This window comes from Alexandromys fortis, unplaced genomic scaffold (genome assembly GCF_014885135.2).
Source record: "Alexandromys fortis isolate MF-2015 unplaced genomic scaffold, M_Fortis_MF-2015_v1.1 scaffold_3, whole genome shotgun sequence".
In the NCBI taxonomy this organism is placed as follows: domain Eukaryota; kingdom Metazoa; phylum Chordata; class Mammalia; order Rodentia; family Cricetidae; genus Alexandromys; species Alexandromys fortis.
In genome coordinates this window covers 19,097,737-19,125,505 of record NW_026067909.1, presented here as the reverse complement: position 1 = coordinate 19,125,505, position 27,769 = coordinate 19,097,737, and the positions used below count along the sequence as shown (strand labels likewise).

General features: G+C 49.1%; 1 protein-coding gene and 2 long non-coding RNA genes across 11 annotated transcripts in view; 2 read left to right on the top strand and 1 right to left on the bottom strand.

The window, feature by feature from the left end:
* Positions 1 to 739: 739 nt before the first annotated feature.
* Positions 740 to 11,915, bottom strand: LOC126498753 (uncharacterized). Of its 8 annotated transcripts, none has more exons than XR_007590892.1 (6): positions 6,462 to 6,645; positions 6,203 to 6,353; positions 4,564 to 5,517; positions 3,775 to 3,990; positions 3,529 to 3,641; positions 740 to 2,080 (listed from the first exon to the last, which is right to left on the bottom strand). It is a non-coding gene; the product is annotated as an uncharacterized lncRNA (long non-coding RNA). The 8 variants fall into 8 exon arrangements; XR_007590896.1 differs by lacking the exons at positions 740 to 2,080; positions 3,529 to 3,641; positions 3,775 to 3,990 and adding exons at positions 9,448 to 9,466; positions 9,620 to 10,559; positions 11,018 to 11,913 and having other exon boundaries at positions 3,997 to 5,517; positions 6,462 to 6,568; XR_007590895.1 differs by lacking the exons at positions 740 to 2,080; positions 3,529 to 3,641; positions 3,775 to 3,990 and adding exons at positions 9,448 to 9,466; positions 9,620 to 10,559; positions 11,018 to 11,913 and having other exon boundaries at positions 3,997 to 5,517; positions 6,462 to 6,565.
* LOC126498754 (uncharacterized) lies at positions 6,522 to 18,000 on the top strand. Its single transcript, XR_007590898.1, has 2 exons — positions 6,522 to 6,654; positions 17,403 to 18,000. It is a non-coding gene; the product is annotated as an uncharacterized lncRNA (long non-coding RNA).
* A 2,184-nt stretch (positions 18,001 to 20,184) lies between these two features.
* Positions 20,185 to 27,769, top strand: part of Dagla (diacylglycerol lipase alpha) — a 62,927-nt gene continuing 55,342 nt past the window's right edge. Inside the window, exon 1 of one of the 2 annotated variants that reach the window (XM_050137134.1) lies at positions 20,185 to 20,496. The gene's annotated coding sequence lies outside the window, so the exon portion shown is untranslated. Of the gene's footprint in view, positions 20,497 to 24,933; positions 25,078 to 27,769 lie in introns of those variants that run through there. The other variant, XM_050137133.1, reaches the window with a different exon arrangement.

The following is a 27,769-nucleotide window of genomic DNA, read 5'->3' as shown; positions in this document are numbered from 1 at the left end:
GGCGGGCGTTCTCTTCCTGTCTCCTAGAGGTGAACAGCGGCGTCTTCCTCACTCCCCCACGGCCGTATTGTTCGAAATCTTCCAGCCATCCCAAAACAGTAAATCCGGCCAGCGATGGGTCAAAAAATAAACTTCCCTCCTTTCAGGCATTTTTTCACAAAAATGAAAAATTGATCAACACTTCTGCTTCCTGGAGCAGAGCCACAAAGTCAAACGAGACTATGCGATAGAGGGTGAGAATACCGGATGGTTGTTTTGAATCACTTAGCTTTGGGATGTTGGTTACACAGCATCATTGCAGCATTAGCTGCCTAATACACATTCTTAGAGTAGGCTGGAGGTAGACTTCAGCCTGAAAGATTTCTGACCTCAGGGGAAGTCAGAGGCCTAGCCCAAGGGCAAAGAGTGACTGAACAGAGAGGCTTTCCCTGTTGGTGCCCAGGGATCACATCTAGCATTTTGAGGGTGTGGCCAATATTTCAAAGTTAAGCAACCTAGCTCCATCTCATCTTCTATGTGGCCTTGGATAGGGCCTCAGTTTCCTCATCTGTAGAAGGGGACACTAATAACAATGGCTGCCTATGCTGTGCGGATTAAAAATCTCTTTATAAGCAGCACAGAACAGGGTGTAACCATCAGAGAAGCAGGAGGCATTCTACCACATAATTCTCTTAATAAACCAGCCAGGGTTTCATCATCCTTTTTTAATATTTATTTATTAATTAATGTATGAGTGCTCTATTTGCACGTACACCTTTATGCCAGAAGAGGGCATCAGATCCCACATTAGATGATTGTGAGGTACCATGTGGTTACTGGAAACTGAACCCAGGTCCTCTGGAAAGCAGCCAGCGCTCTTAACCCTGAGCCATCTTTCCAGCCCTAGATCCTATCATTCTTAGGAACTGAAGTAATGTGAGATCTACTGACCAATATTCTGTCTCCGCTACTGTGGTGGATTGAATGAGAAAGGTCCTTCATGGTCTTGGGCATTTGGACACTTGATCCCCAGTTGGTGGCACTGTTTGGGAGGCATAGGAGGTGCAGCCTTGTTGGGGGGGGGGGGAGACCACAGCATCACCGGGGATGCCTTGCAAGTTAAAATCCTGTCAACATGTCCAGTTTACTCTGTTTTCAGTTCTGTCCCCGCCACCACGTCTGCACTCCGTTGCTGGGTTTCCACTGTGCCATCGTGGACTCTGATTTCTCTGGCACCATATTCCTAATAAACTTTTCTATAAATTGACTTGTCACTGTGTTTTATCACAGCAGTAGAAAAGGAACTAATACAAACGCTCACTTTTATTATTGTGTGTGTATGTGTGCACGCGCGTGTGCGCATGTGCATGTGTAGGCACGCGTGTGCTCATGTGACCTGTGTGTAGCAGTCAGAGGACAACCTCAGCTATAGTTCTTCAAGTACCATTCACCAATTTTTTGTTTGTTTGTTTGAGCCAGGATCTTTCACTAGCCCCGGGCTCACCAATCAGGTTTGTCTGTGTGATGTGGGAGTGATTTCTTATTAATAAAGAAACTGCCTAGGCCCCTTGATAGGCCCACCCTTAGGTGGGTGGAGAAAACAGAAGAGAATTCTGGGAGAAAGAAGCTTAGTGAGGGAGTCACCATGATTCTCCCGTTCTAGACAGACGCAGGTTAAGATCCTCCCTGGTAAGCCAGCTCGTGGGCTACACAGAATATTAGAAATGGGTTAGAACAATATGTAAGAGCTATCCAATAAGAATCTGGATCTAGCCGGGCCAGGCAGTGTTTGAAAGAATACAGTTTCCGTGTAATTATTTCGGGCATAAGCTAGCCATGCGGGCAGCCGGGTGCCGGGGACGCAGCCCCGCCGCTCATATTTCAACATCTGTGTGGCCATCCAGCCCCGGAGACCTTCCTGTCTCTACCTCCCCAGTGTTGGGATTACAAGTAAGCCTTGTTGGCCTGGCGGTGGAGGCACACATCTTTAATCACAGTACTCAGGAGTCAGAGGCAGGAGAATCTCTGTGAATTCAAGATCAGGCTGGTCTACAAGAGCTAGTTCCAGGACAGCCAGGACTGTTACACAGAGAAACCCTGTCTTGAAAAACAAAAACAAAAAAAAGAGACAAGTAAGCATTGCTATGTCTGGCCTTTTTAAAAATAAGTCCTGGGATTTGAACTTGGGTCCATACACTTTACTGACTGAACCATCTCTCCATGTTTTACTCACACAGACAACCACAGGGTAGCTGAATGTAGGAATAGCATGGTCGGGTGGAAGCAGGCTAAACTGTGAGCAGAGTTCTTTAGCTAGTGCCCCTTTGTGTAATGTGGCTTTGAACTGGGCTGAGGACTGGTTGGTCCATGGGGACCTCCCTGAGATTGGTCGGGTGGAGAAGGAGCAAGTTCCCTAGGTTGGCATATGTGTCCTGGAATGGCCTTCTAGACTCTGAGACTCAGTTTACTCCAAAGGGAAAAGGGGATGCTGCTGGGAAGTGGGGTCAGAGTCTCCTGCCCAGGGTCTTCTGCTGCTTGTAACAAGGCCCTGTCTTCCCAGCGGGAACCTGAACTCTGTTAAGCTGGCAGAGCCTGGGGGCCCTGACATCTGTGTCCACAACCCCATGCCAGTACAAAACCAGTCTCTAAAATACAAGGATAGGTACAGGGCTTTCTCTGGATAGAAGTGTGCCTGTGGCCTGAACTACAGGCTAGGTCCAGAGGGCCCCAAAGCTGTATGCTCAGGGACATCTGCTGATGGAGAAGGTTGGCAGAGCCCTGAGGCAAGGCTCAAGGGAAGCAGAGAATGTCTCAACTCTGGTCACTCTGCTCTGAGAGTCTGTCTCCTTGAAACGAGACTCAAATTCTCATGCATCTTGGACCTGTAGATGTTCCCTACAGTGTTGGAGTGGGGAGAAAAGACCCTTGCTAAGCTGCAAGGATTCACGGGCCCAGAGGCGGCTCTTGGGTCTTCAGTTCCTGTGCTGGAAAACCCAGGCACAATTGGGGCGTGCCTCTACCCAGTCCTGCTTGACACTGTCTCTCCAACTCTGCCTCACCCAGGAATGTGACATGTGGATGGGAGACATCACCAATCCTGTGTGTATGTGTGTGTGTGTGTGTGTGTATGTGTGTGTGTGTTTAGTTTATGGTGTTATTTGTCCTCCAGTACTAGGGACGGACGCCTCACCTTTACACCCTATCACTAAGCTACATTCACAGATCTCTTTTTTCCATTTTATTTATAGACAGGGGCTTGTTTAGTTTCTCAGGCCAGTCTTGAACCTGTGCCCCTCTTGCTCAGCCTCTCAGGTAGCCAGAATAACATCCCTATGCCTGTATCTGAAACTAAAATGTTTTCTTACAGGCTGACATTTTGAGTGGTCAGGTTTTGGAGCCCTTAGGAAGTGGGGCCTGGCTGACAGAAGTGAACCACTAGGGGTGGCCTTTGAAACTTGCACCCCTCCCTCCATTTCCCATCTAGCTCTCTCTGTTTCCTGGTCTGTCCCATGTCAACCGTCATGGTCATGCACTCTGGGTGCCACAAACCTGCTGTGCCTCGAGATAAACTGGACCCTCCAAAACCACGAGCCCAAATCAACCTCTCTTCCCTTAAATTGTGTCAGATTTGTTGTCATAGTGACGCATGCGCCAGCTCGAGCCTGGAAATGTAGGAGACAAGGAGTGAGATGAACGGAACGACAGGGCACCACCAAGAGAAGTCAGTCCCAGAGCGAGACTGCCTTAACTTCATTTCCCCATCACTGATTACAATGCTCCAACAAAGCGACTTACGTGAGCACAGGTTTGTCTTGGCTCGTGGTTCCAAGTACAGTTCTCCATGGTGGAGAAACCAAGGCAGAAAGAATGATCCTGCCACGGCAAAAGGGGTCTTCCCACATCAGTTAACATAATCACAGCAGCCCCTCACAGGCAAGTCCAGACGCCCTTTTTCCAGGTGATTCCAGAGTCTATGACCCAGCTGGCTCAGTCCTTCCAGATCTCTATAATCTAGGGACGGGAGAAGCTGACACTTGAGGGCACCTAGCTGGAGGCCTAGTGATGCTAAGAGGGCCCATATGCCAAGCAATTGGTGTGAGGGATATTCGGGGGCTGTGGGAGGCCTTGAATATGGCCTGTGGCATGGAAAGATGCAGAAGAGGCTTAGAGATGTGGCTCAGCAATTAAGAGGGCTTCAGTGTTCCTGTTCCCCGCACCACACCAGCTGTCTTACAACTGTCTTGCAAGTCCAGTTTCAGGGGCTTTTTGTAGCCTCCAGGACCTATCTGGCCTGGGGGCGGGGATTCTGTCTGGCCTGGGGGAATCTGTCTGGCCTCCAGGGAATCTGTCTGGCCTCCATGGCATCTGAGCACATGTGACTCTCATATATGAAGACATGAACACACAAACGCATTAAAGTTTTTTAAATCAAACAAATACTTTTTTAAAGAAGAAAGATATTGTCCCGTTGGCAGGAAGAGGCCGAAGCTGTTACTGACAGCAGACAGTAGGATCTCATGTTGATTAAAGCCCTCACATTCATAAGAAGAGGCCAGACAATAAGATGTTTACAGTGAGACTCACCAGGGACACAGAATGACAGCTTTGTTTCCTCATGTTTTTGATCTTCTCCATGTTTAACTTCCAGGATAACAAAAGTTTGTTAATTGTATTTTGAAACAAGATCTCAAAGACTTAGACTCAAGCAATCCTGTCTTGGCCTCCTGCATAGCTGACACTCGGACTTTGTTACCATGCCAGGTTCTTGGCTTTATTTTTTGTTATTGGAGACAAATGTTCTGCCGCTGAGTGACAGCCCCAGCCCTTAAAAGGTTATTTTATTTATCAGTTGGAGGTATAACTTGATTGGCAAGAACACTCACCTAATATACCCAAAGCCCTGGGTTTGATTTCCAGCTCTGCTGGGATAAACTACCTGGCCTCGGGCAAGGAATTGCTTCCGGAGGCTTCAGTTAACACTACATCCCATGCTGTTGCTTTTTGTGGTGTTGGTGGGAATCAAACATAGGGCTTTGGACTTGCTAAGCAAGAGTTCTACCTTTGAGCTATATCACCAGTCTGTTAATGTCCCCATTATAAATGATGTTGAGTGCAGGCCCTGATTGCCAGGGCTCCCTGGAGGCCCTGTGAGTTAATAGCAGGTCCCGGTGCCCAGTGACTAAGAAGAATGAATGTCATTTTTACTGACCCTTCTCTAGGTACGTAACTGACTGCGGATGGTGTGAAGAATGGGAGGGGGTCACAGCCCAGCTTCCAAACCCCTCACAGAACAGGGACTTGTCCTGTCAGCTTGCTTTGCAGATCCCATCTCAGGGAAGGTCTCAGTCGCCAGAGAGCCCCAGTTAGCTCCGGTCTGATGCCATGTTCCTGGGCCCACTCACCAGATCTTCTGATCCCTTTCCCAGCTCTCAGAAGTTGGCCCCTGTGCTCTGCTTTCTGTGGCTGTCACCGCACATGTGGCTTGAATGAGCATCAACAATGGTGCTGAATGAGCGCCGGGCGGCTCCTCTGGGAGATCTGCAAGGACATCTTTTTGGTCACAATAGCTGTGTGCATCTGTGTGTGCATGAGTATGACCTGTTTATATATAAACACGAAGCAATCTTTCATGCTTCTTATATACACAATGAATTTTCTGAGAACGAGACTATTGTGTATGGGGGAGAAGATTGTCCTTTGTTTTGTTTGGCATCTTTCCAGGACTTGGTGCCTAATCCATGTCACTGGCAACAGGGCGGCTCGTGGTGTCTGAGTCAGCCTCACAGCCACCTGTGCCCACTGTCTTAGTGGCTGCTATGGCCGTCACGGTCACATCTCTAGGAGCAAACAGGGGGCCATGAAATCCCTGCTACAGCCAGTTTGCACCCTGCACCCTGAAATTTATAGTATTTTATTATGGATTACTTCTCATTTTTCCCTCATAGTACAGTTAGGACAGAACATTGATTTTTTTCCCCCCACTTGTTTAAAAGCATACGGGCACACAGGTTAGATTATTTATGAATTTCATTTCCCCTCAGTAAAGAGAGCATTAGGAAATATTTGTCATCCACATTGGAGCCAGGCATGACCAGCCTGCAAACCACTAGTCAAGGGCCCACATTTGTGTAATTCGGGAGACCCACATCTGAGCTGGTCTGGGCATCAACCATCAGTTGCCATCGGGGAGAAACTTGCTGAGGTAAAATGCCCAATCACTCACGTGCCTCTGGGGTGTGGAGTCCGCCTCCATTGCTGTTCTGTTAAATGGAGCCTTCCCCCTCTCCTCTGAGGAATAGTCTGGATTTGCAACTCCATGACTGGTCTCCTCATAGCCTCCTGTCAATCAGTGTCTTTTCCAGACGTTCCCGAGCCTGGGAAAAAGCACATGCTTGGCTTGACCAGCCTGTCCCCTTCTATGCTGCCGCCCAGCCTCCTTGCCTCAGCCCCAAGGCCTCTTCTCTGGCTCTCATCCTCCTCACCTCCACGTGGCTGTATCCATAACTTCCAGTTCTGTTCTGACCTCTGCAAGACACTTCTAGAAAACTGCTCCTGTCCAGGTCTGGAACTGGCCAGAGAAAAGCAGCTGCTGGGAAAGAGGAGCCAGATGTTACATCTGAGAGGTCCCGCAAGAACCCCTTCCAACCCAAGACTGAACCAACTGGGAGGTGGAGGGTAAGTTATTTCCCTACCTCTGTGATTTTGTACCCCAGCCAAGTGGACTTTGGGTGTCCCCATCCTTGAACCTAACATTCATCTATGAAATTACCCAGTCTCTGGCTCAGTGGGAATACTATAGGTTGCCGTCAGACAGATCAGTAGACACTTTACACAAAGACGGGGCCCAGCGTGCCCAGAAGCTCCTCCCACAGATGGCTATCAACTAAGTCACTTCTCTGCAGAGGAGGACTGGGCATCCCTGGGACCCAATGGATCCTGGGAGGGAGGGCAGAGAGGCTGACCTGGCACTGGTGCCCAGCTTAGTACTGATGTTCTCTCCTGCTATGTATGGCCCAGAATTGAACTTGGGAAATCAGATTTGGTGGCAAGAGCCCTTAACCCCCTGAGCCATCTCACCAGCCCACTAGTGAAATTTTGATACATTTGTTGGCTCTGAAAACAGTACGAAAGCTGTGCGGCGGTGGCACATGCCTTTAATCCCAGCACTCAGGAGGCAGAAGCAGGCGGATCTCTCTGAGTTCGAGACCAGCCTAGCTCTACAAGAGCTAGATCCAGGGCAGGCTCCAAAGCTACAGAGAAACCCTGTCTAAACCCCTCCCCTCAAAGAAAAGAAAAGGAAAGAGACAGACAGACAGACAGATAGATAGATAGATAGATAGATAGATAGATAGATAGATAGATAGATAGATTTGACTGCAAGTTCTGGAATGCTTTTCAGGGAATGGATGGTATTAATCACTAGGGCACACGCATACACTTGAGAGCCTTTGTGATGTAGAAGCCAAATGCTCTCCAGTGAGGCTGCCTATGAGGCACAGGTGGGAAGTAGAAAACACACAAGAGGGACAATTGATGCCTCAGCCCCACAATTCCCCCAGGTTCCAGGTCATCCCACTGAGGAGAATCTGGGTCCCCACTGCAGTCCTGATGCCACTAACTCCTTGATGGTGCAGGATCTGAAGACAGACTTTGACTGAATCAAGCTACAGTTTGGACAGGGTTTGAATGTGTCCCCTGTGGAGTCCTCACTTATTAGAGGATGGAAACAATCTGACCATGTGTCCAAAGATGTGGCCCCTGGGAGATGAGAGTTAGATGAGGTCATTAGGTGATGACCCATGATGGAATCCTACTGGCTTTATAAGAAGAAAGAGAGAGAGGAACTCTCTCTCTCTCTCTCTCTCTCTCTCTCTCTCTCTCTCTCTCTCTCTCTCCCTCCCTCCCTCCCTCTCTCCCTCCCTCCCTCCCTTCTGATCATAAGAAGTTCTGTGTCATCCAGGATGCCGCCAGCAAGAAGGCCATTGCCTGATGTGGGATTCCCCTCTATATGCTGTGAATATATTTTATTATCATTGGCTAATAAAGAAGCTACTTTGGCCTATGACAGGGTAAAATAAAGCCAGGTGGGAAATCCAAACAGAGATATATAGAGAAAGTAGGCAGAGTCAGAGAGATGCCATGTAGCTGCTGAAGGAGACAGATTTCAGAGCTTACTGGCAAGGCACAGTCTCATGCAGATACACAGATTAATAGAAATGGGTTAATGTAAGATGTAAGAGTTACGTAGGAATATGCCTAAGCTGTTGGCCAAACAGTGTTGTAATTAATACAGTTTCTGTGTGATTATTCGGGTTTGGGTGGCCAGGAAACCAATGAGCAGTCTCAGACTACAGTTTTCAGTTGCAGACACTTGATCTTGGTTGAACTTTCAGAACTGTGAGTCAAAGTAAGTCTGCCTCCTGGCTAGCTGGCTTCCTCTCTTTCTTTTTTAAAAGTCTATGTGTCTGATTGTTTTGCCTGCACATAGTATGAGCATCATGTGCATGCAGTGCCCAAGGAGGCCAGAAACCTGTATTCGATCCCGTGGAAATGGAATTACACACTGCTGTGAACTGCCGTGTGAGTGTTAGGAACTGAACCTGGATCCTCTGCAAGAGCAGGAAGTATGCTATGTCTCTAGCCCTAAGTCACCTTCCCTCATAACTTCCCCCAATCTATAGTCCTGTGTGACTTACAATAGAAACAGACTAACATGGGAGGCCTTGGTGCCACTCATGAACAAGTCACTCCCTAGGCTTTATAGGCAGAGAGCACCCTCAGGAGAGGTGAACTCTTCAATCCGTAGAGCAGTGCCTTCAGGTTGGACCAGGACAATCAGCTGTGACCAGTTTCAGTGGGTGGGTAAATGAGCAGACTAGGGCCATATCCCCCAAAAGGCGCCTACAAATTTGGCTAAGGCTGAAAAGATTTCTGGCAAGAATATGAAGAGACCAGAATTATCTTATGTAATTGGTGGGAATAAAATGAGAATATCGCTTTGAAAAACAGGGCACATGGATCACAATACACCTCAAATATCTACCCCTAGGAATATACTTAACAAAAATGAAGCATATCTGAAAAAAAAAAGATGAAGAGGAAGAAGAGGATAAGGAAAGGGGGAAGCAAAGGGGCGAGAAGGGGGAAAGAGAAAGAATGAGGGGGAGGAAGAGGAAGGAGAAGAGAAAGGAGGAAGAAGGAAGAGGAAGGAGAAGGTGAAGAGAGAGGAGGAAGAGAAAGAAGTGGAGAAGGGGAGGGAGAAGAAGGGAAGCAGGAAGAGGGGATAGAGGAGGAGGTAGAGGAGGAGAAAGGAAGAGACCATCTTGAGATAGAAGCCAGTTTCCCCTAGTCAGCAAGGGCAGGGCCGTGATGGGCCAGGTTGTCCTGCTGCCGCTTCCCCCAGGGGACAAATAACTCTCGGGTTAGGTTGGGCCAAGGGCACATGTGCAGTGCATGTGGATTCCTTACTGGCTCAGTCTGAGATTTCCTAAAAAAGAAAAAAGAAAGAAAGACCAATCTCAGTAAAGATGATCTCAGTCTCACCCACTTTCCGCCATAAGATGTATAAAACCCTGCCAGGCAGTGCAACCTGGTGGTTCCTCCCTCGGAGCCCCGCCCACTCGCCAAAGATGTTTCTCACTTTCCCTCATAAGACCACGTTCACTCTGTTCACTTCTCATCCGTGATTCCTTAATCTTCTCCGGCAGGAGACAGTGAACTCGGAAGTCACTGGCTAGGGTGGCTTTGGTTGCTGCTGGTTGTCCAGCAACCTAGCTCCCTGAGTTAAGTAGCCCTTCGGTATCAGACACTTGGGTATCGGTGAGGTCTGCTATCTTTGGTGGTTTGAGCGCACCATCCATGGACACTGAGGGGCTGCTCTCCTGAGGGACAGGTGTCAGAGGTCTGAGACTGGCCCCAAGGTCTCCTGGAGCCATGGTCTGAGACACCCCACCAGACACCCGCTTTCTGTGCCGTGGGGTTCAAAGGTGTGCTCACTTTCCCTCTTAACTCTGATCCCAAAAGGCAGGAAAGCCCCGTGAAAGGCTCCAGGCCTGTTGGGACCCATTCCAAGGTCATTGTTCTTCATGTTACCTGAAAAGTTACCTCTGGCTGCCACGTCAGCAGGGATGGACGACAGTTCAAGGTCTGGTCCTAGTGGTCATGAGAGAGCTTCCAAACCCAGGGCAAGGCAATGATGGGCTACTTGCCATGTACCAAGGACCATGCCGAGATACCACACTGACACTCAAAGCTGATATTGGTAAAGCCACTTTCCAGACATGGAAATGGAGTTCTAAGAGGGTCCCCAACAGGGAGAAAGACTTCGGAGCTGGATTCTCTTGACTCTGAACTGCTATTAAAATTGTGCCTGCCTGGGGTTATTCTTTTCTTAGATATAAGAGGAGGCAGAAAAGAGGGGCAAAGTCTGTGATTATTGGTATGGCTCTTTGCTCCCGCACCAAACATGGCAAGGGCTGGTTACCCAGAAGTCAGCTTGGTAGAGGAGGCTGATAGTTGCTGGAGTAACTTCCTGCATCTCCTTCCTCTTTGCAAGCCAACCCTTTCCCAGAAAGGAAACTCTGAAATGAGAAACAGGAAAGGGGTCCTGGTGGAGAGAGCTCGTCTTGAATGGCTCTGAGCAGGGCTCTGGGGAAGGGGCACACCTAGTGCACTGAGTGAAAGGAACCCTGGAGTGGGGGTCAGCTTTCAGTTTGGGTCCTGAGTCCGTCTCCACCATGCGGTGCAGCCTAAGGTACCTTTCCCTCTCTGTGCCTCAGCTCCCTTAACTGTACAACGTAGGAATTGATGCTCATATTAAGCTTATCAGGGCTCATCCACAGATTACACAAATGTTAACTGATCTGCTCCTTCAGTCACCAACCAAGCACTGGGGACAGAGCACAAGTTAGGACTGGCCCTGGCTCCTGGAGTGGAGTCTGGGCCATGAAGACTGCTCTGGGGGAGAAGTTGCCCCCAGTCCACAGACTCTAGCCAGTATGAGATTGGCTCAAAGAGTAAAGAACAAACCTGCACTCACCTGGGCATTACCCAGGAGCCCTCAAACATGTTCCTGTTCTCCCTGTGCTCCAGGCATCCGCTTTTGGGGGCGTTCTCACCCCCATTTCCTGATGAACCTGAGGAAAAGGCATAAAGTGTCCTTCTCGAAATCCAGCCGGAAGGGTAGATGACACTGGAGATAAATTTGTAAACAGGTGACCCAGCCAGAGGCTGGAATCTGTGCAGAGGCCAAGGGGGAAGGAGGCCAAACAGGTCAGAGGTGGCTTGTTTGTCCAGGGACAGACAGGCTGGATTCTGGACAGCGTGGGGCTCTGGAAAGGTAACAGAACAGAGGTTAACCCCAGCCTTCATGTCAAGCCCTACAGTAACCCCAGATGAAATGAAGATGCCTGGTTAAATGGGAGCTTCATATGTACCACAAATAATATTTTAGTATAAATACATCTTGGCAGTCTTTGGACTATACTGATATTTTAAACAATTGTTTGCTGTCAACTGATATTTGTTTGCTGTTGAGCTGAGATTCAACTGATTTTTTTTTTAAAGAAACAGAATCTTAGGTAGCTCAGCCTTCGTTTGGTTTAAACGTTTCATGTAGTGGTGGATGGCCTTGAGCTCCTGGCTTTCTTGTCTTCAGTTTCCAATTCTACATCACTGCCATGTTTTCAAAGTGGCTAAAATAGACACCCTGACCACCTCAAACGTACACTGAGTTCCAAAACAAGAGTTCCACATTTGAATCCCAGCTCCCATTCCAACAGGTTGGCCTTACCGACTCACTGACTGGCTCTCCTATGTACGATCTCCTCCTCCCTAAGTGTGGAGTAACTGTTTGCACGTCAGTGAACAAGAGCCATAGAGCCCTGGGCTGTGCCGAGCTGACCTATGGGAACATTGGTTTCTCTCATAAAAAAAGACCACCTTTCAGCCTGAGTTAAATTACATGGGTAGATGGCTCTCTCTCTCTCTCTCTCTCTCTCTCTCTCTCTCTCTCTCTCTCTCTCTCTCTCTCTGTGTGTGTGTGTGTGTGTGCGCGCGCGCGTGCACACACGCATGTGCATGTATGTATGCTTGGCCATGCACACCCTTAAGTGGATGACAAAGGACAACTTTCAAGAATCAATTCTTAGGCTGGAGGAGTTGGTTCAGTGGTTAAGAGCATTGGCTACTCTTCTAGAGGACCTGGGTTCAATTCCCAGCACTCACATGACAGCTCACAACTGTCTGCAACTCAAGTTCCAGGGGATCTGACACCCTCATACATACCGGCAATGTACACCAATGTACAGAAAAGAAGAAGGGGAGGAAGGAAGGAAGGAAGGAAGGAAGGAAGGAAGGAAGGAAGGAAGGAAGGAAGGAAGGGAAAATCATTTTTTTCTTCCACCATGTAGACCACAGCTTAAACTCAGGCTTGGTGGGAAGTACAGCTTACCTGCTGAGCCATCCCACGAGCCCATGTGGATGGTTTTCAAACCCTGGGTGATGAAAAGGAAATCTGAGGCCAGCCCCTGGACCATGGTGGCTCCCAGGATGTATTTGTGGGTCCAATTTGTGCTGTGACTCATGCTTTTTACGAAAGGAAGGTGCCTTGCCAAATTACTTTCACTTTGTGTATTTCTTTATACAGTACTGGGAAAATTTGTTTCTAATAATGTAATTGAATTTTGTTTCTCATAGTTCCGAATGCGGCAAAGTCTGAGCTCAAGAGTCAGCAGGTTCAGAGTCTGGAAAGGCTGGCCTCTGATTTCAAGTCTGAGATCAAGAGTCAGTGATTCTGGAAAGGCTGCCCTCTGATTTCAAGCCTGAGATCAAGAGTCAGTGATTCTGGAAAGGCTGGCCTCTGATTTCAAGCCTGAGATCAAGAGTCAGTGATTCTGGAAAGGCTGGCCTCTGATTTCAAGTCTGAGATCAATCAGTCATTGTTGTCATGTTTGAGACAAAACACCTTACCAAAGCAATTCCCTGAAGGCAGGTTCGTCTTCGCTCACGGTTTCAGGGGAGGTAGTCCATTATGGTTGTAAGGCATGGCAATGGGAACACGAGGGACATAGTCACCCTGCATCCGCTGTCAAGAAAGAGAGAGATGAGATCTGATTTTAGTTCACTGTGGTGGTTGGATGGGGATGGCTCCCATAGGCTCATATATTTGAAGACTTGGTCCCCACTTAGTGAAACTGTTTGGGAAGGGTTAGGCCTTGTTGGAGGAGGTGTGTCATTGGGAGTGGTGTTTGTGCTCTAAAAGCCCACACACCATCCCCAGTTATCTCTCTCCTGGATGGTTGTTTTCTCCATATGTAAAGTCTCAGCTAGCGCACCATGAAGCTCCAGCCCCATGCCTGCCTCTTGCTATACTTCCTGCCATGGCAGTCATGAATCCACTACACTCTGGAATCGTGAACCCCAAGTTAAACGCTTTCTTTCATGAGTTGCCCTGCTTTGTCGTAGCAGTAGCAATGTACCTAAGACAGAAGTTGGTACCAGGCACTCTGACTTGTCACTGTGACCTGCCTGAATGTATGTTTTGGAGGAATGTAGACACTTTGGAATTTTGAAATAGAAAAGTGGTTGAATACTGTAAGTGGGGCTTAATGGGCCATGGTAGTAGAAGTTCAGAAGATAGTGCTGCAGACAGTGTGGACTATGGGTGCCTAGTTCAGGGGTTTGCGGGAGGGAAACAAGCTTAGCAACTGGGTAAGAGATCATTCTCGTGGTATTTTTGGAAAGAATAGTGCTATTTTTTTTTTACCTTGGCCTAAAACTCTGCCTGAGGCTAAACTGAAAATGTTTGGACCAATTTCACGGACAGAGGTGATTCTACGACAGCCTAGTACTGACTTTGTCGTGTGATAATTGGGGATCACTCTTAACGCAGACCTACAAGGAAAAAGAGCATGCAGGGCAAAGAGAAATCCAAAATGTACAATCTGAAGAGAAAGAGAACACAAGGAAATTTCCTGTTGGAGCCTTGGTTTATGCTCAAAGAGACAAGAGAAAAAATGGAATAAAGGGAGTGGTGCCTTCGGGTCAAGACACCACTCAGCTAATCTTGAAACTCTGAAAGGAAAAAGCCTCAGGGATTTCCTCTGTCTCAAAGCAACTGTACTGGAAATCTTATGCAAATGCAAATCAAGGAGGCAGCCAGGTTTCAGCCCAAGCAGCCTGCAGAATTTGGCAGTTTTGGGCCTGTGGTTCTGGCTTTAGGATCTTGAAGAATACAGGAGGAAAGGAATCTTCCTCTGAAGTAAAGGAAAGCCACTGAGGCTAAGCTTGTGGCAGAGGAGTACCTGCATGGAGGCCTTGGGAGAGCATTGTGAAAAGCTGTGAAGGTGGAGCCTGGATTGTTTAGAGACCCCAGGCTGTTAGAGTCCAGAGCCAAGGAATACCTGCCAAGGAGAGCAGCACAAAGGGAGTGGAGTCTGTCCAAGAGAAAAGTGTGCTGCAGGGAACATAGCTGGAGGCCAGAGCCGTCTAAGCCTTTGATACCAGACGTAGAGCTACAGGATTAGGAGCTTGCTCTGCTGGGTTTTAGTCTTGTTTTGGTCCAGTATTTCCTCACTACTATGATAGGATGCAAGATAAATCTTGGCAGATGTGTAGGAGACAGAGATTTATTAGAGAAAGGGAAGGGATGGAGGGGAGAGATAAAGGGAGCACAGAGCTTCATGGGAAGAGAGAAAGAAAAGGAGAGAGACAGAGAGACAAACAGAGAGAGAGAGACAGAGATGCAGAGAGAGGAAGAAGAGGAAGGAGTAGGTGGATCTATTTGCCGTTTAAAGGGACAGGGCAAGGCCACACGGTAGGCCAGGGTACGGCCTGCCATGCACACAGGGGTGACACACTCTGCCAGGTCCCCAAGGTGCGGGGCTAGGTGTGCGTGGATGCTAACACTCACTATGCCCCATTCCTTCCTTTTGGAATAGTAATGGATATTCTGTGCCATTGTATTACGTAATTCATTTTTTAAAATTTTATAGGTTGTCATAATTAAGACATTGCCTTGAGTCTCAGAAGAGACTTTGGACTTTTATACTCCATTGAGGCTGTGAAAGCCTATGGGGACTTGTGAGGTTGGACTATGTGTATTTTCATTATGCTATGGCTACGAGCCTATGAGAACCAGGGAGTGGAATGTGATGGTTTGAATGAGAATGGCCCCACAGAAGCCTTCCACGTCTCTTATCCTCAGTTACGAGTCAACAGTCATCAGTGCCACTGCAAAAGAAGTTTCCTTGCCCAGAGCAACCAGTGGCAGGCAACTTGGATCATGGACATCCACATGGTTTCTGGCAGCAGCACAGACCCTGGATGTTAACATGGCTTCTGGTTGCAGCATGGATCACAACCATCAACATGGCCTGTGGTGGATCATGGGTACCAACACGGCCTCCAGTGGTAGCATGAACCCGAAAGTCTCTCGGAGGAGACCCAATCCAGAAGATGAATTGTTTGTCTCAGACATCTTGTTGCTCACAGTCAGGATGATTGTGCAGCTGAGCGGCAGTGTCTGGGGCAGGACCCTTGAGAGCTTCAGGCTGTTGTACACTGTAGTAGGAGGCCGTTTGTTGGTTCCTGGCTGCTCAACCCCAATAACCACATAGAAACTGTATTAATTAAATCACTGGCCCATTAGCTCTAGCTTCTTATTGGCTAGCTCTTCTATCTTTTTTTGTTGTTGTTTTGTTTTTTTGTTTTGTTTTTTGTTTTTCGAGACAGGGTTTCTCTGTGGTTTTGGAGCCTGTCCTGGAACTAGCTCTTGTAGACCAGGCTGGTCTCGAACTCACAGAGATCCACCTGCCTCTGCCTCCCAAGTGCTAGGATTAAAGGCGTGTGCCATCACCGCCCGGCTAACTCTTCTATCTTAATTTAACTCATTTCTATTAATTTGTGTATCACCACAAGGCTGTGGCTTACCAGGTAAAGTTCCAGCATCTATCTCTGGTGGGGATACATGGCTTCTCTCTGACTCTGCCTCCTTTCTCCCCAGCAGAGTTTTCCCTGCCTAGCTAAGTTCTCCCTTGCTATAGGCCAAAACAGTTTCTTTATTCATTAACCAATAAAAGCAACACATAGACAGAAGGACCTCCCACACCAGTACACCACCTTACCTTTGGCACTGGGCACCCCACTGATATCCCAGGCATGATCATTGTGTTTGCAACCCAGGCATACTGCTATTACCCTCTAAGTCCCCAGCAGGGGAAGAGGAGCCATGCTGCTCCCTGGCTGAGTGGTGGCACTGGCTCAGCAGACTGCTACAGGTTGAGGTAGGCCAGTGGTGGTCCAAGTCTCTCAGAGGCCCAAGGACTGGCCTTACTTGACAATGACCTTCTCCTTTGTCTGCAACAGCCATACTCCCATACCTGTTGCCACCGTGTCCCTCAGGCCCCACATCTTAATACTATCATCTTGGGGGTTAAAGGCCAACATAGGAATTTTGCTGGAATGCAAACTTTTAAAGCATAGCAGGTCTATTAAGTGGGAAAAAAAACCCTTATTAATTATCAGGAGCAGACTACATTAGCAAGTTATGTATATGCATCTAATGACAATTGGATAGCAATGAAAAAGAATAAACTACTTCTACAGGGACCCAAAGAGATCGTTCGGCCATGCTGTGCCAGCATGAAGGTCTAAGTCTGCATCTCCAGCATCCACATAAACAGTCAAGCTTGGGGGGTGCCTATAATTTCAGTTCTGAGGAAGATGAGACTAGCAGATGGCAGGTACTCACTGGCCAGTCAGCTGAGTCAAATGGGTGAGTTCTGGGTTAAGTGAAAGACACTGTCTCAAAAGTAAGGTGGAGCCGTGAATGGCGGTGTCCATCTTTAATCCCAGACCCCAGGAAGCAGAAGCAGGCATTATCCATGTAGTGAGGTTCAGGCCAACCAAGACTGTACAGTGAGACCCTATCTAAAAATAACGAAATGTGGGTGAGAGATTGAGAAAGGTATCTGACTTTAGTATTTGGACTTCACACACACACACAACTCCCACACACATACAAAGGCAAAACTATTGATCTATGTGAAAACCAATTCATGGATGTACGGCATAGAGATAAAATTTGAGCAAAATTAACCAAATATGGAACTATAATGTATTAGTCAGGGTTCTCCAGAGGAATACACATACACACACACACACACACACACACGTAAAGGGGGGCAGTATTAGGTTGTCTTACAGGCTGTGGTTCAGCTAGTATAACGATGGCTGCCTACCAATGGAAGGTGCAAGAATCCAGTAGTTCTTCAGTCCACAAGGTTAGATGTCTCAGATGGTCTTCAGTATACACAGAATCCAAAAGATGTAGGGTCTAATGCCAGTGTAGGAATGGACTTGCTAGCAAGAACAAGAGCGAGCAGGCAAAGAGAATAAGCTTCCTTCTTCTTTTTACTTTATAGGCTGCAAGTAGAAGGTTGGGCCCAGATTAAAGGCCCACCACAGACGATCCAGAACAGAAGTGGCTCTTCCTACTTCAAATGATTTGAGTAAGAAAAAAAAAATCTCTTGCCAAGTGGTGGTGGCTCATGCCTCTAATTCCAGAACTCGGGAGGCAGAAGCAGGTGAATCTCTGAGTTTGAGACTAGTCTGGTTTACAGAGTAAGCTCCAGGTCAGCCGAGGCTGCACAGAGAAATCCTGTCTCTAAAAATAAACAAATAAACCAACCAACAAATGAAAGAAAGAAGGAAGAAAGAAAGAAAGATTCCTCAAAACAAAATAAAAACCTGGGCAGTGGTGGTGCACACCTTTAATCCCAGCATTAAAGGTGGAAGGATGCAGAGGAAGGTGGATCTTTGAGTTTGAGCCCAGCCTGGTCTACATAGCAATTTCCTGGACAGCCGGGTCTACACAGAGAATCCTTATCTCATAAAACCAAAAAAGACTGTTTTCCCTGGTATGCCACTGAAGTTCCCATTGTCATCATAGGCCACCACTCCACCTGGTGTTACCGATGTTGTAAGAACAAGTGTATTAAAGTCTTCTTGAGACATCCCTGATGCCAAGATCTGCATCTTTGATTTAGGATGGAAGAGGCAGAAGTTGGTGAATTCCACTTTTTGGCCACTTGGTGTCAGATGAATATGAGCAATCTCTTCCCCGGTGGCTGCCGGTATTTGTGCCAATAAACACATGGTAAAGGGCTGTGGCAAGGATGGCTTTCATATTCGAGGGAGGCTCCACTATTTTCATGTCATCCAAATCAACAAGATGTTGTCCTGTACTGAAGCTGACAGGCTCCAGAGAGTATGTGTGGTGTCTTTGGTACGCTCCAGGGCATAATGGCCAGGGTTAGCATTGGCTAGGGCATCGTATCCATCCACACCAGGCTGCAGAACTAGGAACACGATTGAGGCTCAAGTTCTGGCTGTCAGAGGATCCACATCTCAAAGACATGGCTTCACCAAGCTTAACGCAGATGAGTTTAAAGATGCTGGTTGCTGAGAAGTGACTCAACTCTAACGGCTGTGGGGTCAGGTATATCCCAAATCGCAGTCCCCTGGACAAGTGGAGGGCCCTGCATTCCTGAGGGTTCCCCTGCACCCCGCCAAATCACGTTCAGTAGTAAATCTCACATCCAGTCTGAAAAAAGAAAGACCAAAAGGAAAAAGAAAAAAAAATCCCCTCATTGGTGTGCCCAGCCATTTGGGTTTTAGTTAATTCCAGATGTAGTCAAGTTGACAACTAACAACAGCCGTCACAAATACCTACTATGTGATTGCATTAGTAGGAAGTTTACTGGCAGATAGAACCTATCTACAGAACAGAAGTCCAAATAATGGGTACTGATAGGGAGTCAGATTCAAATTGGAGAGGACACAAGGAGCTGGAAATGTTCTGAGTCTTCACTAGATAGTGGGTAAGTAGGTGTGGTAGCAGGTGAGCTGAGGTAGTAGGTAAGTAGTTGTGGTAGTAGGTAAGTTGTTGTGGTAGCAGGCGACCTGAGGTAGTAGGTAAGTACATACACAGACATTTGTCAAGGTACAGATTTTACTGGGTTTGAGTCATATCCAAGAAAAAAATGGAGTCTATATTTTAAGAGCAATGGGAAGCCATGGCTGGGGTTTAAGCAGTGACTTGACATAATTTGTTGTTCATTTATAAAAGGTCACTCAGCTGGGTGAAAAATGGATGAGAGGTGAGAGCCACTGCAGTTTCTCCGAGACAGGCAAAGGCACCCTGTTAGGCGATACTGCTAAAAATGGGCAGACATGGAGTTTTTAAGGATATTTAGAAGGGGACCAGAGAGATGGCTTGGTGGGTAAGGGTGTTTGCTGCCAAACCTGATGACTTGAGTTCAATTTTTGCAGCTCATGTAGTGGAGTGTTAGAACCAGTGAGCACAAGGTGTCTACTGATCGCCACATATTCTCTGCACAACCATGTGCACACATGCTCATGCACACGCACGTGCACACACACATATAAAAAAGGAAACACATTTGGAAGGAAGAACTGAGAAGGTATTTCAGATGTAGATAGATGGACAGATGATAAAGGTGGGGATTAATGAATGGAAGAAAGACGAGATGGAAGGATTCTGAGTGGATAGATACACAGAGGGCGAGTGGATGGGTAAATGGGTAGGTCTGTGGAAGGAAGAAATGACAGACAGATGAGTGTGTGTATGGGTTTGTGGATACAAAGAATATGGATGGGTTTGTGGCTGGGTGAATGGGTGGGTGGGTGGGTGGGTGGGAAGTGACACAATGGGTGGATGGCAGATGAATAGATGTGTTGGTGGCGGGATGATGAGTGGGTGAACAGGTAGACGGAAGAACTCCCTTCAGCGGTCAGGCTTTCTACTCTGGCTTTTGGTGTCCAGAGGGTAGAGATGAATCATCCTATCTGTGAGCACACTGACTTTCCCCTGAGACATCTGTGTTTACACTCTCGTCATTCCCCAGTGCCCCAAAGAGAAAAACTAGTTACTACGATGCCCACCAAGGAGCAGACACTTACAAATAGGCTGTCTTAATGAGATGAAAGGATCTCCCAGTCCTCTGGGCATTTGGGGGAAGGTTCTGGTGATGCCCATGTGAATAGGGTGAAGCTAGAGTGGAGAAACTTCCTAGGCCTTCCCTCGGGAGTCATGAAGTTGCGTGGTCCCTTCTATCATTCCCAGCAGCAAACCACCACCAGGAGGGCCTCTTCCATTGCCCCCCTTGCTGAGACACTCTCATAAGCCACTGAACTGTTACTAGTAAACTAAGTTAGTTTAGGCCAAAGATTTGGGCTTGTGGCTCCTTCTTGGTGGGAGAGTGATGTGGGAGTGTCATATATCAATCTGTTGATTTCATTGGTTAAGTTATAATAAACCAGCTGCTTGGCCTCATGGCTTGGAACATAGATGGGAGGAGTAAACAGAATAGAATTCTGGGCGGAAGAGGAAGTGAGGTCAGACACTGCGCTGCTTCCAGAGGGACCGGACAGCCGCCATGCTCTGCTTTCCCAGGCAGCTGCAACCCTCGATGGACTTAGGCTAGAATCTTCCCGGTAAGCGCACCTTGGGGTGCTTACACACATCATTAGAAATGGGCTAGTCCAGGTGCGAGAATTAGCCTGTAAGGGCTAGAGTTCATGGGCCAAGCAGCAGTTAAATGAATACAGTTTGTGTGTTGTTATTTCGGGCATGAGCTAGCCAAGCGGCCGGGGTGTTGGGGACGCAGCCCCGCCGCTCCTATTTCAACAGGAGAGAAGAACTCACCCCTTACATAAGCCCTCAGTACATTTCGATGATGGCTGACCTTCCAGCCCTTTCAGATGCCAGCTAAGTCATGTGGCCCGGGCACCACCACTTCCAATCAGTTGGTCCCTGTGATTTATCCCTGTTACTTCATAATAGTAGGGCAAGGGAAGACAAAGAGGGCAAAGGTTTGGTAGTGCAGGGACAGTGGCTGTTTGCAGAGGCAGGAAGGTCTGAAATCCTAACTGGAAATGACTAAGACGATCCAGAGACATGCTGGCTCCAGGTGCCCCTACGACATGCCTTTCCCAGACTTTGTGACTGGCTAATCTCTCTCCCTGTGGGAGTCTGACAGCTCAGCCTCCAGAGCTTTCTCTCCTCTCCCCAGGCTGGCTGAGTTTGTGCTATTTGGATAAACAACATTCCCCTCTTGGGATGCCAGCAACAGACTTATTTACCTGGTGGCAACCAACCAATTCCTTCCCACCTACCCCCATCTGAGATGCCAGGATACAGGGCAGGAGCTGGCACCTTGTAATACTCATGGATGGAAGACCTGGTCCCCGAGGGTGGTCAAAGTTCTCACACCAGCTACAGGGATCCAGGGCTAGGTACCACAAAGTCACTGTGCCCAGACCTGTGATTTCAACCAGTAATTCAATATCTTACATTCAAGTAAAGATGTAGCTGTGCTATTTCCCTCTATGCCCCAGTCATGATCAGACCCTTTATACTTTTAAACCCTGTGTGTGTGTGTGTGTGTGTGTGTGTGTGTGTGTAGTGGGTGAGATTACTTACTCAGTCCAGGCCTCCAAGAGGCAATACAGCCGAAAAACAAAAACAAAAACACAGGGGTAGTGTCCAGCTCAGGAATTTTGCAGTCACAGGCTGAACCATCCCTGTCTATGGCTGCTGTGAGAGTCTGGGGCAGGGTACAGTTGTACCAGCTGTTGGAGACAAATTATACTATGCAGCTCAGCCGTGAGTCACATTCCAGCACAGGGGAAATGTGCAAAAGTTATACGCCGTCTTTGGGGGGTGCCAAAAAAATCATCTTGGTTTTGTCTTGCAAGATGTTCAGCTTGCAGAATGTGGGGCAGACGGAGGGAGGGGGTGGGGAGGACACAAAGGGGAGCAGATCTGTCTCCAGCCGACTTTGCCTGTCACACACCCTCCATCGCTTCTAATAACAACACCCAGCATTTAATCAGCCCCTTTGTGGAAACAGGCGATGTCACACTCATTAATTAGTTAATCCACACAGCCCCCTGGGAGGAGGAGCCATGTTATTATCTCCACTGGGACCCAGAGGGAAACTGAGGCCAGAGTGAGGATTTGGCACAGAGCTCAGGGAGCTCAGTTAGGCGGCTGGACCAGGACCAGTCTATAACTTGTCATTGGTTCTGGGGCCCTCATTTTGTCCTCCTCTGTTTGTCCATTCACAACCCTGCTGATTGTCTCCAGTGACACCTGCCAGACTAGGCCAGAAGATACTCTGAGGAAAAGACAAGCGTGGTAGTAAAGCCACACCAGGACAAGTCCCAGAGTGTGTGTTCAGAGTTAGCCACCTTGCATGACTTCTCTTGGCCAAGGATCTCAGAAGTAGGGATAGAAGGACTGGAGAGATGGCGCATTTGCCAAGTGCTTGTTTAGCAAGCATGTAGGCCCGAGTTTAGATTCCCTAGGACTCACCTAAAAAGCTGGAGATGAGCCAGGCGTGGTGGTGCACGCCTTTAATCTTAGCACTCAGGAAGTAGAGGCAGGAGGATCTCTGTGAGTTAATGCCGGCTTGCTCTACATTGAGTTCCTGGACACTCAGCTTACACACACACACACACACACACACACACACACCACCCCACATACACATATACAGCACACACACGCACGCAGGCACACATGCATGCACATGCACACGGGAACCCCAGAGACCCTGTGGAGGACACTGAAAGCCTTGAAAGGATAAAGACTTAGGTCAGCCTGTCAGCCAAATGAGACATGGACAGGAGGCAAGGAAGGGGTAAGGAGTCAGAGGAAGGAAGTCATAAATTCCTTCCGGGAGTTCAAAACCAGTTGCAAAAATAATGCCTGAAGCCTTTACCTGTGTTCCCTTGTTTCTGACTCACATTGCTGAATCCTAAATAATTAACTAATACGTTTTGTCTCTTTTGGAGCTGGTGATTGCACCCAGGACCTCATGCATGCTAAGCACAGAACCTTCCCAGACTCTGTCTTTTCAAAGGGGATGATCACAATCCAAAGCATCCCCTTCCCTTTCCCTTTCCTCTTTCCCCCAGTTGCGCAACGACAGTTTCTTAAACTTTCACTTGTACACAGATCCTCTGAGCATTTTGTAATCAGGCTAAGATCTTGGGTTAGAGGGTCAGAATTTCTAGTAAGCTTCCCTATGGAGCGTCCATGTCACTTACCCAGCTGAAAGAGTTCGAAGGCTATGTCACTGGCGATGACTGTACCTTTCAGTCCTGCTGTGGGACGCCCTACCTGGGAGTCTGTGAAGCAGCGACTCGGTGAGCAGGACATCACCTTGAGGATCCCCTGTATTAGCCTCCCACATTCTGGACTGTCAGAACCGGTTTGGCGAGAGTCGCATGAATGGGAAGGATGATGTGTGAGTGTGTGCTGGACAGCTAAGGGGTGGACTGTAGTAAAACATCTTGGGAAGGCCCCACAGCCATGCTTTCTCCATTGGGAACTTCTGTGAGTAAGGAGGAGGGCCAGTATTGCAGAGGACTTTCTGCCTGGCCATAGGTGATCCACCGTGGTCCCCAGGACCAGTACAATTCTTTCTTCCAGGGGTCTGGAACTTTGAAGCAAGAGGTATTATCTCTGGCTGTCTGTGATTTGTTTTTCTTTGTTTTTTTTTTTTTGTTTGTTTGTTTGTTTTTTTTTGTTCATAGGTTTTTGGTTTTGGTTTTTCAAGACAGGGTTTCTCAGTAGCTATGGAGCCAGTCCTGGAACTCACTCTGTAGACCAGGCTAGCCTTGAACTCACGAACTCACAGAGATCCAGCTGCCTCTGCCTCCTGAATGCCGGGATTAAAAGCCTATGCCACCACCAGACTGACGGAGTGATTTGAATGAATCATGACAATCTAGAAATAGGTCCTTGACCTGCAACCAAGGTCTCCCCCAAATCCTTGTATTTCCTGAATTCCTTGAGGTGTTTGTTCCCACTTCCCATTTTCTTTACCTAAATCAGAGCTTGCCTTTGAAATAGCCATAAGTAATTCTGAATCACCTGGTGAGGGGCGGAACCCCTACAACAAAGGGAAGTCTGTCCTGACCGCAGGGTTTCACTTTCAGCCAGATGTCCACTCAATCACCCTGATTTCACCGGATGACGACTGGGCCCAGGAAACATTTGAGAGACTTTTCTGTGTTAGTCCCCTTTCACCTCTCATGACTTTCTGCTGGACCTTTGGGACCTGGTTGACTGCATCATCATGACCTCTAGATCCACTCATACCCTTGACCCTCTGAGCAGGTGCAGCTCTCAACTTAGGCCCCATGTGCAACGTTGATTCTCTCATGTGCCTCCCGCAGCGACCCGAGATCCTTAAGGGCAGGCCGGCACCCACCCACTCCTTAGACTCAACCGAGCACACCAGTATAGCTGTGCCCCTGCTAAAAAGCAGCTTTCAGGAAGGCGTGTTGAGCGACTTGCAGCGTGAATGAATGGGCGTGTGTGAAGGAGAACAGGAGGGGCGATATTTTTCATTTACCAGAAAATCAAAATTGATCAAACTCCCCTTTGGCTGTCAGGCACGATGCTGGGCGTTGAGGAGGGTGGGGGTAGAAGGGAGGACATAGATAAAGATGTGTATCCCAACTCTTCAAGACGCTGCTAGGTCCCTTGAAGGAGGTGGAACCAGTCTCTCTCCTTTCCTCCCCCCAAACGAACCAGTTCTCCGGTGATCTTACTTGCTATTTTTCCTCTCCCACGCTAAACCCTGTCACGCGGGGCCCGGAGGAGGGGGAACCCAAGCAGCCCCCATGCCCCTGTACAGTGCCTGTGGTCCAACCCCTCTTGTCTGCCCACGGAGCCCTGGTGGAGGCCTCAGTCCCGCGCCCACCGCCCCCACGCGCGGGGAGCCGGGCTCCCGCAAAGGCTCCGCCAGCTCCGGCCTGAGCGCCGCTCCCCTCCCTGGCACTAGGGGGCGCTGCCGCCCCACGACCGTCGCCATGGTCACCGCTGGCGGCGGAGTGGGGTTTACGTAAAGGACGCAGCGTCCCCCGGGGGGCGGAGGCGGCCTTCGCGCCGGCGCCGGCGCCCTGCGGAAGCAGCGTTAGTGAATAGGGGCCTTGGGGAGCCCAGGATGGAGGTGGCGGTCGCAGCGGCCGCGGCGGGCCGAGCCCTGCGGCGGGCGGGAGGTAAGGGTGCCCGGGCCCTGGGCACGGGCGCGGTGCGAACGGCGGGGCGGGCTGGGCAGTGTCCACTGCGCGTGGTGGCCCGTCCGACGGGTCCGCGGGCGGAGGTGCGGCTGCCACGCGCGCCTGTGGCAGGTGTGAGGTCCGCGGAGCCCCGGGCCACCGGCATGAGAATGATGACACGCATGGCACGGGCGTGGACAACGTGGATCCAGCACGGGCAGCGTGATTTTTCCCGGCAAGGGTGTCAGAAGACTCACCCCCGCCTTGGTGTGGCCGTGGCCGCCCAGGTGTGAGGAGGGTGCACCCTCTGTATTGGAGAGTGATGCACGCAGCTGGTGCGGGGTGGGTGGCTAGCTAGTTCTGGGCCATGGTGCTGAGGTGGGCATGGGTGTGAGGAAGTGCTGCCATTGCCTGGATGTTGGGATGGTTCTGGCCTTGGGCTTGACATGGTTTGGAGCGATGATCCTGGGGGCTTGAAGAATCAGTGTCCTGGGCATGACCAGTGGTTCTGGCCCAGCTGTGAGAAATGGTTTTGGCTTAGCACAGTGCCCTGGAATGACTAGCACTGTGAGGGGAGACTTGGTGGCCCTCAGACCCTGATAGATAGGAGGGTAAACACCCGTCTTGATAGAGAGATCGGGAGGGGCAATGCCTCTGTTATGGGGCTCAGTTTTAATGCCTGTTGGGTATGCTGGCCTTGGGGGCAGAAGACTAGAAGAAGGTTGGTGTTTTTTGTAATGGACAAGAATGAGAGACACCATGAGCTTAGTCTACCATTAGATTCTTGATTGCAGCCCTAGGTCGAGCTCTGCCTGGTTATGAACCTGTACTGGGCTCAGGAATCCTCCCCACTTTGTGGAAGATGGGAGGACTAGGTCGTTCTCACTGGGGGTCCTTGCTTCTGACCGGATGCGAATCAGCAAGGTGCAGAGAAGTGGCTCGTGTCTGCAGGTCATGCAGCCATGCGGCTCACTATCTATCTAGCTTTCATTCCTGGACCCTTTCTTTTCACTGAGTTGATGGGGCTGCTACTGGGTTTCTGGGAGTTGTCTCTTTGGGTTTCAGAGGACCTTTTGAGGGCTGCGGGGAAGATGATTCTGTGGGCACTGGGAGTGTTTTGGGTTTGCATCTGTCCTTACCAAATCTTCTGAGAAGCTTGAAGAGAGCTTCCTCCCTCTCTCTTCCTCCCTCCCTCCCTCTCTGCCTGCCTCTCAGTGCCACATGCTACTTCACAGAGTTTGCAGCTCCCCCCCCCCCAACCTCCCAGAGAAGTCTTGGGATGTTGGAGAAGACTTCAGGATGCTATGGGTTTCTTGGGGAGAAGGCATGGGGCAGAAGCAAAGAGCTGAGCTTTTCATGGAGAGGGTGTTTCTTTGCCAATAGGGGTGCTTGGAGAAGCCTCCCTCACCTGCAGGAACTGAGCTGAGTTCCCTAAAGTTGGAGTATGGTTCGAATTCCAGTCTTGGCTGGGTGACCTTGGGCAGCTGTTGTTACCTCTGAGTGTCACTTCACACTGTGGTCCCAGTGGTCACAATGGCACGAGATGTTGCACAGGGAGGCTTCCATAAGCAGTGAAAGGCTGTACAAAGGTCAGGGGTTCTCATCAGGCAAAGAGACCAGGGCAAGAGACCAGGGCGGTCAGAAATGGATGGAGTGTAGTTGGTGAGGAAGGGAGCTGAAGGCCGAGGGCTTGTCCTAGGGAATTCGAGGCCCAGAGTAGACACACTCCTGGTGGGGGGGATGTGGGGTCTGTTGACACTGTGAGTCAGCTGCTGAGCTGGAACCAGGCCCCAGGTCTCCTGAGGACGGTTCTGGTTCTGGACATGGCCATGGCAATTTCAGAGTTCTGCCGAAGTGGCCCGAACGGGAGGAAGACACACCTCTTTATCTGGGAAGGTCTGGGAGGTGCCTGTGGCTGACAGATCTAGGGTACCTGTGTGGGAGGGAGACTCGGAAAGTGTGTTTTCTCTTGAGAATTTCCCTTGTTTCTGAGAATGGGAGTGGGGAGCATTATGTCAGCATTCTGGAAGCCATGGCCTAAAGAAAATGAACTAGGTCAGGGTGCTAAGTGGGCTCAGGGCAGGTGGTCCTGTGGGGGAGGTTGAAGCTGTATGGCTGGGGGATGGGGGACAGTGAATGGTGGAGGAGGAAAAGAGTCTGAGCATCCTTAAGGGGTACTCCAAGGCTGGATAAAGATGGTAAGAAGTCCCAAGGTATCTATCCTGATATGATCCACTTCTGACTGAACACCCTTTCCAGGTGGGGAAGGTGAGGGAGGCTGTAAATTGCTTTGTTTTTGGCCTTTTTCTATCCCTCTGAGTGTCTGCCGTGGCCAACAATTCATTGCAAAAACTTGCTCCCTGAGGCACAGCTTTGCCTCCTGTCCAGGCTGCAGTGCTGAACCACAGGTAAAAGGTGTGGTGAGCTGACTTTTCCATGTTGGAGGATTCACTCTGTCCCGATGGCTGCCACATAGACATAGCCTGATGTGGCGAGTGTTTTCCTGGCAGTTCCCAGGTTGGCGTGGGGGGCGTCCCAGGCCATCCACATGCTCTCTGCAGTGCCTTTCTACCTCCCAGGAGGAAGTGCTTGGCACTTCACCTCCTGCCTGGAAAGCGCCCTGTAAAACAGATCCATTAAGGAGGAAGCCTCCAGCCTCTCTGCTGTGAATATTCAACCCTTAGGTCCCCTC